At 35.4% G+C, this 9,270-nt stretch overlaps 1 non-coding gene across 1 annotated transcript; it reads right to left on the bottom strand.

The window, feature by feature from the left end:
- Positions 1–7,657: 7,657 nt before the first annotated feature.
- Positions 7,658–7,764, bottom strand: LOC118487039. Its single transcript, XR_004880206.1, has one exon. It is a non-coding gene; the product is annotated as a small nucleolar RNA R71 (small nucleolar RNA).
- Positions 7,765–9,270: the final 1,506 nt, after the last annotated feature.

Here is a 9,270-nt window from a genome sequence, read left to right as displayed (position 1 = left end):
TAAATACTTACATTGTATTTTAGTCGAACTATAATATATTATATATTAATTTTAGGATAAATCCATTATATTTTATTTAGCCAAAAATTACAAATTATTTTAGGATAAATACATTATATTTTATTTAGCCAAAAACTACAAATTATATTTATCTCACTATATTATTTCAATACTAATTATTATTAACTATGTTTATATACTTTTGACACTATACCCATTTTTATCATCTTAAACTAACTATAATAAGAACCTAGAAATCTCTATTTCATTCGAACTCGTTTTATACTTTTTATTCATACTTCTATATTATACATGTTAGGATAGTTTTGGGATTATTCTAAAACGCTACAACTTGTGTTAAGTTGTATTTTGTTATCTTTGCAACATGTGAGTATTAATATTCTCTTTTTTATTTTTATGTTTTGAGGTATATCACATATACCTATTTATTATTTGAAATATTTTATTCAAACTATACGATTCATTATGTGTGTATGTGTTAATTTGTGCTATATGTAGGCCTGTAAACGAATAGAACGAACACGAACACAAACACGAACATATAATCGAACACATTTTTTTGTTTGTGTTCGTTCATTAAGAAATCGGGCATGTTCGAGTTCATTCATGTTCGTTCGTTTAAAGCCTAAACGAACATTAACGAACACAAACGAACATAAACAAAAAAAATTTAACTAAACATATTTGAATAAATATAAACAAACATAAATTAACATGATTGAACAAACAAGTCAAATATATTACAATTCATCTGAAAATATATTTAAACTAAACTTCATAAATATACTAATTAATCATATTAATATAAGTAGTTATAAAACTAAATATTTATATAAATCTAAGTATTTATGTATTTACTAAAATTTAAACGAACGTTCATGAACGAACATAAACGAACGTTCATGAACATAATATTCTTTTTTTTATTTTTATGTTTTGAGGTATATCACATATAACTATTTATTATTTGAAATCTTTTATTCAAACTATGCGATTCATTATGTGTGTATGTGTTAATTTGTGCTATATGTAGGCCTGTAAACGAATCGAACGAACACGAACATAGGCATGTTCTTGTTTGTTCATTTAACTTTAACTGAACACGAACACGAACATATAATCGAACACATTTTTTGTTCGTATTCGTTCATTAAGAAATCGGGCATGTTCGTGTTCGTTCGTTTAAAGCCTAAACGAACATTAACGAACACAAACGAACATAAACAAAAAAAATTTAACTAAACATATTTGAATAAATATAAACAAACATAAATTAACATGATTGAACAAACAAGTCAAATATATTACAATTCATCTGAAAATATATTTAAACTAAAGTTCATAAATATACTAATTAGTCATATTAATATAAGTAGTTAGAAAACCAAATATTTATATAAATCTAACTATTTATGTATTTACTAAAATTTAAACGAACGTTCATGAACGAACATAAACGAACGTTCATGAACATAAATGAGCGAACACAAGGTGTGTTCATGTTTTTTCATTTAATTAAACGAACAAATTTTTTTGTTCGTATTCGTTCGTTTATTAAATAAACAAACTTTCCGCTGAACAAGTTCATGAACACTTCATAAACGTTCGGTTCGTTTACAGGCCTAGCTATATGTTAAACCTTTTCATTTGTGAGCCTAAGTCTATAATCTTTATTCTAGCTTTGATCATTAACGAACTAAACCTAAAGCGGTAGATAATAGCCTTATTGGTTGACAACCGCCCAAGATATTTGGGTATTAAAACTGATATTATACTAAATGACTCTAGTCATCTAGGGTTATCATTTCATTCGTTTATATGTACACACCTCAGACTTTACAGGCTTGATGAATCACTTAGATTCAATGGACTTAGATTAAACCAATAACTTTATTTCATGTTATGCTATGTTGAAATTAATTTGTTTCTTGTATTTGACATTTGAATTATGTCATGATCAAATACATCAATTTAGTGCCATAGATATGAACAATTATCACGCCCTTACACGTTCCGTCATCGATTGGGGTATGACAAAATAAGTTAAAATACACAGATTATTCTCCCTATAAAAGTTTGTAATATGTAAATATAGGAACATGATCAGGAGAAAACGCTCAAAAGTGTGAGAACGGTGAGAACGCATCCTGGCCCAACACGTGTCACGCGTCATAGAGAAGGACGGAGGGGCTTTTTTGTCCTTTTATCTTCTACTTTCCCAGTTCCGCTTTTCCCAATATTGTTTTATTTTTGGGGTTTAAGATTTTTGGCGTTAACCAAATTCAATAATTAATGGCGTTTAATGGTTTCATTGTATTAACATTTTGGCATGGCGTTTATGGCGTTTTTCAAATCGTATGCCATTGGAACCCCAAGGGGGTCAGGAAATCTATCTGAATGGCATTTTTTCAAGGCGTTTTAAACAAGTTGGCCCATTGTTCTATTATTTTTTATATACATTTTGGCGTTTGTGGTATCTTGCCGTTTTACAATTGTAAAATTATATTACAACCATAGTGAAAAAAAATAGAAGCGAAGAAAATAAATTAAAATCCTAATCGGATCTCTGTTCACAATTTTCACTGTCATCAGTCTATCTCTTCTTTAATAGTACAAGAACTGTCACCAAATATATGGCGTTTTATGTAAAACTTAACAAACCTATCGGTTTGATTATTTTTGCCTGCTCGTCTGTTGAAGTGGCTTTTTGTGGATGTTTGGGGACATAGGTCTATGACGTAGGAATGACAATGGGCTAGGTATTGGTAATCCCAGGCCCGTACCCGGTTGTGATTCTTTGTCCCATACCCGGTCCGTTACCCGGTAGGTATTTGTCGGGTAATTACCCGTCGGGTATCGGGCATACCCGCGAGTATCAGGTATACCCGTTAATTTCATAAAAATACCCGTTGGGACAAATGTGCAATTTTTACTTTGATATTTATATAATTTACTATTTTAATAACTATAAAAAATGAAAATATGATTAATAACTTACGTATCATAATCAGACCACATATACCAAACTAGATCAAAACAATTACTTAATCAATTAATTGTATCAGGACCACCTAATTGTATTAAACATCCACATAATAAAGGATGATAGCTTCCATATCCAATATACATGCTAAAAAATAAGTTATTTTTTCACTAAGCATCTGCCAAATACATATCCACATATGACTATAAAGATGGTATTATATATATGGAAATCTATAATATGATACTTTCGGGTATTATTCGGGTAAATTGGCTGGGTATCGGGCGGGTATCACTAAATCCCATACCCATACCCGTACCCGATTTTTTTCTTTTTTAAAGCCCGTACCCGACCCATACCCATTGGGCTTTGGGTATACCCGACCCATATGTTTCGTGTTTCGGGTATACCCGTCAGGCTTGGGCTTTTTGCCATCCCTACTATGACGTGTGGGTGGGTTTTTCGCTTTTTCTTCATCTTGATCTTCATCTTTATAATCATCCCACTCTTCAGTGTCATTGATCTCTTCTCCTCATCCAAGCCTTATTCAAGAACAAAGAACACAAAATGACATTCGATTGTCATCAGTATCTTTTTCTTAAAGATTTGTCCATCTCATGTAGCAAAATCTTTCTGAGTTACTCCTCTCAGCTAACAATCCATTCAGTGAAACTTCACGAAGAACATTACTGAATATCCAAGAAAGCATATAAGCCATCTTTGATTTTTTTTAATTTTTTGGCGTTTTACAGTGAGTGGTATTTAGTAGTATCTGACGTTTGTTTTTTTTTGGTTTGATTAAATGGAAGTTGCTGAGAGTTATTATTTTATAGGATTTCTTTTGGCGGTGCATTATTATAATAAACTATTCGTCGTTTCAGTTACTGTTTGTAATTATTGTTTTTTATAAGCTTTTTTCTCTGAAGTCTGTAACACGTCCCGTCTTTCAAGTTTGGCATTTTAGATTCTAATATAATAAATTTTCCGTCTCTTCATATTTACTATTTTGTAGTTACTGTTTCTAGTTACATTTTCAAGTTTGGTTTTTATTTTTTTTTTATTTTTTGGGTTTTTTATAATACTTTTCCAAAGGAATTTTATTATAGTTTGGGAGTTTTTGGGGCGTTTTACGGCATGATAGCGTTTTAACAAGCATTTGGCTGTCTGACGTTTTTATTATATATGGCGTTTTTAAATATATACAATCAAACTGAAAAAGAAAATTAAAAAAAAGAATATATAAACAATTGATCTTCCAAATCTTCACTGTCACCAGTCTCTTTCTTCTTTTTTGAATCATCTTAACTGGCTGGTTCGACTTTCGTATGATTCATTTTGTTTTTTTTTTCAAGTAGTTTTTTGTGGCTGTTTGCAAGCACAAAGTCTGACATCAACATCTTTTTCTTGAATATTTGTCCATCTCATGCAGCAAAATTTTATTGAGTTTACACCCTTCAGCCAACAATCTTGAATTTTCCAATGAACGATGTTTGATTTTTTAATTTTGGCATTTTACCGATAAAAAGAACGCCACTAAATAAAAGCACCTTAAACCTCAAAATTTGATCATGCTAAAATCAATAATGTTTTGCTGTATGAGATGGACAACATTGTTAATCCTCGGTTAAGAAAGATAACTGACAATGCTGTCCACCCCAAATAGCTAAACTTTATTGACAACAAACCTCAATAATGTTTTTGTATGTTTTGGCGATATAAATTGGATGGAAATTGAGGATAAAGTCAATAAGATTTCACTCAATGAAACGGACAATATCCTCACTTAAGGATTTTGTCCATTGCATTGAGCGAAAGCTTACAGACAACCAAACTGAATTTCAAATAAACATTTTGGTTTAGAAGATATTTGATGTTTGGGTTTTTTGGCGTTTCTAAGACGAATGGTATATATTAAATATGACGTTTGGGGTTTTGTGTGTGTTTTTAATTGAAGGTCAGAGATGTTGTATATATAGGATTTTTCTGGCGGTTTTTTTAGGCGGGATTTTATTATAATTAAGTTTGGCGTTTTATATCTAATGGCGTTTTTAGTTATAATGGTGATGTGTGTAAAATGCAACATATATATTACATCAATTGAGGCATAAAACTAACCCTTTTTTAGTACTAATGTTGGAAAAAGTGTGCTTTTGTCTTCCTTTTGTATTTTCAGGACTAAATGAGCGTAAATGAACAAAAGGAACAAATATGCAGCAAAATCTAACATAAATACAAGAAAAGGAATAAACGTGGCATGCCCGACCCCTCGACAGCATCTCCACAATCAAAAACAAGAGAACAGAAGGCTGACAAGGCCCCGTGCCCAGCGGACACGGGGGCGTGGCCAATTGTCTGCAGAAAGGACAAAGCTATAGAAGCTTCTATTCCCAACACGGGGGAGTGCCCAGCTCAACACGGGTCGTGGTCAACGTTAAGATTCGCAGAATCTTGCAATCTTGATAGTACAGATACGCTTCTGCACACGGGGCCGTGCCCAGCGAACACAAGGGCGTGTGGAGCTAACACAGACAAATTGCAATTAATGAATAAAGAGAAAAAGGATGGCCACAGGGCCGTGTCCAGGCTTCTGTGCAGGCTATAAATAGGGGTGTTTGGTTCACTTCAAAGGCATCTCTTGGCAAACCACCTCTCTCCCACTTCACCCACACTCTACCGCCACTACAACCCACGTCCACCACCATCATCCATCATCCATCTTAGAGTGTGTGTAGTAGTCTCGGGATCCAAGATTGATAGTAAGAGTTCTTGACAATCAAAGACCATGTTTGCCTAAGTCTTTTACATCACTTGGTGAAGACAAGCATTTAGTGTAATACTTTTGATTTTTAATCTTTCCGCACTTTTTATTTGGTTTTGTATTAATGACTTTAATAACTAGTTTCTTATGTTGAAGGTGAAACTTCCTTATCATTTGTCCATGGTGTCTTGGCATTATTTTACTGTCTATATAGAGATATGTTGGCTACCTGGTCGGGGGTTAAGGGAATGGTTTGGTAAAGTTCTTGCCTTGTTCATTGTATAGATCCTGCAAGGACCTGGGTCAAGCTTACTAGGACCTCCTTCAATACCCACTGGTATTGGATGGTGGGGGTGCGAATGGCTTGATCCCCTCATATGTAAACTACTATTAATACATTAACCCGGCTACTTGGGATTGTATCCCTGCTGACTCAAACCACTTAGCCGAGGGTAACGTCACCTTCAAAAGAGGGGCCTACCACATTACGCATTAATAACTTAATTAATTAAATTTCAATATTCCGACCCTATAGGATTGTATCGTATCCTTGCTGACTCAAACTACTTGGTTGGGTGTAACATCACCTTCAAAAGAAGGGCCTACTACTATAACTAAGATTCTCTTAAAAAGTGCAAAAGTGCGGAAATCATCAAAGGTTACACTAAAGGCGAGTCGGATCCAAGTGATTCATTTTATCTATCTGTTTTTATTTTATTTTATTTTTCAGCATTTTTAGTTTTTATTTTCATGTTTAAAACCTTTTCTAAAATTTTGATTTGATTAGACGTTGAGGATAAACCGGTACTAAAAGCTCTTATGTCCTTGGACGACCTCGGTATCTTACCAACGCTATACTACGCTCACGATGGGTGCACTTGCCCATATGTGTATTTAGTGTTAGTAGAATATCATGTTCTATAAATTTAAAACTTGACTAAAGTGTCAAAAAGGGCTTAAAAATATTAATAAAAATATATCACGCTACACGCACATCAAGTTTTTGGCGTTGCCTGGGACACAAGGATTTTAAGAAAGTTAGGAATCAACGGCCTAATCGTTTCTCTTATTTTTCTTTTTTTTTTTAGGATTTTTCTTAATTTTTCAGTATCTTCAAATTGCAGCACGGGATCGTGCCTGATCGGACACGGGTCGTGCCCAACATCGTAACTGGTAGTTTTTATTTTTCGAGTTACAGAGAGCTGAACACGGGGCCGTGTTGGTGCAGCACGGGGACGTGTTGAACTCCCCAGTAACAGGAATCCGGAAAAAAACACTGTAACTCCGACCACGGGGCCATGTTCAGCTGAGCACGGGGCCGTGGTAAAATTTCTGACCAACAATCTTTTTGTTTTATCGCAGGACTTGGAACCCAGGCGCCGCACCTGAACTTCCTACGCAGTGAATGACTCCAGTTCCAATAAAAACATAAAAGAACCTCTAGACGAACCCGAACGCTTTCTAAAAAAAAGACTTAAAGCTAAAACCAAGATAAAGTTTCGGGGGACCCATTTCCAATGGCGGATCAACGTACCCTAATGGATTACCTACGGCCCACGGTAGCTAATCTCGGCGCCGCTATCAATGCACCGAATGTCGATGCCAACATCATTGAACTTCGGATGCATTTGATCCAAATGCTCCATAACTCCGCAACTTTCCAAGGGCTTGCGGACGAAGATCCCCATTTACATATTACCAACTTTTTGGAAATATGTGATACTTTTCAGATCAACGGAGTATCAAATAACGCCATCCGCCTCTGAATGTTCCCGTTTTCACTGAAAGACCGAGCTAAGGCTTGGCTTAACACCCTCCCAGTTGGTTCGGTAAACACTTGGGATGAACTAGCCCAAAATTTTTTGTATAAGTATTTCCCTTCTTCTAAAACAGCTAAATTAATGACTGAAATTAATACATACTCACAAGAGGACGGGGGATCCTTGTATGAAACTAGGGAAAGGTTAAAGGAGCTACTAAGAAAGTGCCCTCATCATGGTCTTGCGGTAAGGCAACAAGTATTCACTTTCTATAATGGGTTGTTGCCACACACAAGACAAACACTTGACTCTAGCTCCGGGGGACTTCAAGGTAATCGTCGCCCAAATGAAATTTATAATCAAATTGAGGAATTTGCTGAAAACAATTTTCAGTGGCACACTCCCCGAGGCACAAAATCTATTGCCCCGGGCGCCCATAAGGTTGACGAAACCACTACTTTACAAACCCAAATCGAGGCCCTCTATTCGAAAATCAAAAAGTTAGAAATGGCAAAAATGGCCTCGGTTATGGCTTGTGAAGGGTGTGGTGGACCACATGAAAATTGGAGTTGTATGAAAGAAATGGATAATCAAACAGAAACGGTAAACTACATTGATAATAGACCTAGACCGTCAGGTCCTCCAACGGGTACCTACAACCAAGGATGGCGTAACCACCCTAACCTTGGTTGTAGAGAACCCGACAATAGTAGTAACCAACAAAATCAAAACCAACGAACAAATTTTCAACAACCAAGAAAATGAGTCATAAAAATTCTCTCAACAACAACATGGGGGACGAGAGAGGCTTGAAGATACTATCTCACGCCTCATCTCCGACACCGAAAAGAAAAACTCGGATCGATTTCAACAAATGGAATCGAACTTTAGAAATAAACAAGCTAGTATTCAAAACATTGAAAAATAATTAAATCAACTAGCTCAAAATTTCTCCGAGAGACCACAAGGCGCGTTACCCAGCAATACCGAAATAAACCCAAAGGCGCAAGTACATCTCATCACATTAAGAAACCGTACCATCGGTCTCGAGGAGGCCCCGCTACCTTCAACTGAATAGAGTCCCTCTACCCAAACCCCAACTTCATCGATGCCCCAAAAAGAGACGACTCCTCCACCAAATCAAGAGCCTACCAAGAATCCTCTGGTACTTTCCCCGGTCAGTTACTTCGCCAAAAGACTGATGAACAATTCACAAAATTCGTAAATTTACTAAAACAATTGCACATCAATCTTCCATTTGTGGAAGTCCTCACTCAAATGCCTAAATATTCATAATTTATGAGAGACTTCCTCACTCACAAAAGGAAAATTGAAACATTGCAACTAGTTAATTTAAGTGTAGAATGCTCCGCCGTACTACTTAACAAACTCCCACAAAAGAAAATTGACCCCGGAAGTTTCACCATCCCTTGTTCCATTTGGGGATCACCCATCAGCAATGCATTAGCCGATCTTGGGGCTAGCATTAATCTTATGCCCGCATCAATGTTTGACCAACTCGGACTAGGTAAAACAAGCCCCACAAAGATGAGCATACAACTTGCCAATAGGTCTATCAAATATCCACAATGTGTCGTCGAAAATCTATTGGTAAAAGTCGAAGACTTTGTCTTCCTGATGTGCCCAAAATGCAACATATAAATTACATCAATTGTGGCATAAAACTAACCCTTTTTTAGTACTAATGTTGGAAAAAGTGTGTTTTTGTCTTCCTTTTGTATTTTCAG

Source organism: Helianthus annuus, chromosome 14 (genome assembly GCF_002127325.2).
Source record: "Helianthus annuus cultivar XRQ/B chromosome 14, HanXRQr2.0-SUNRISE, whole genome shotgun sequence".
Lineage (NCBI taxonomy): Eukaryota > Viridiplantae > Streptophyta > Magnoliopsida > Asterales > Asteraceae > Helianthus > Helianthus annuus.
Note: the sequence above shows the minus strand (reverse complement) of the source record. Positions and strands in the feature narration are given on the sequence as shown.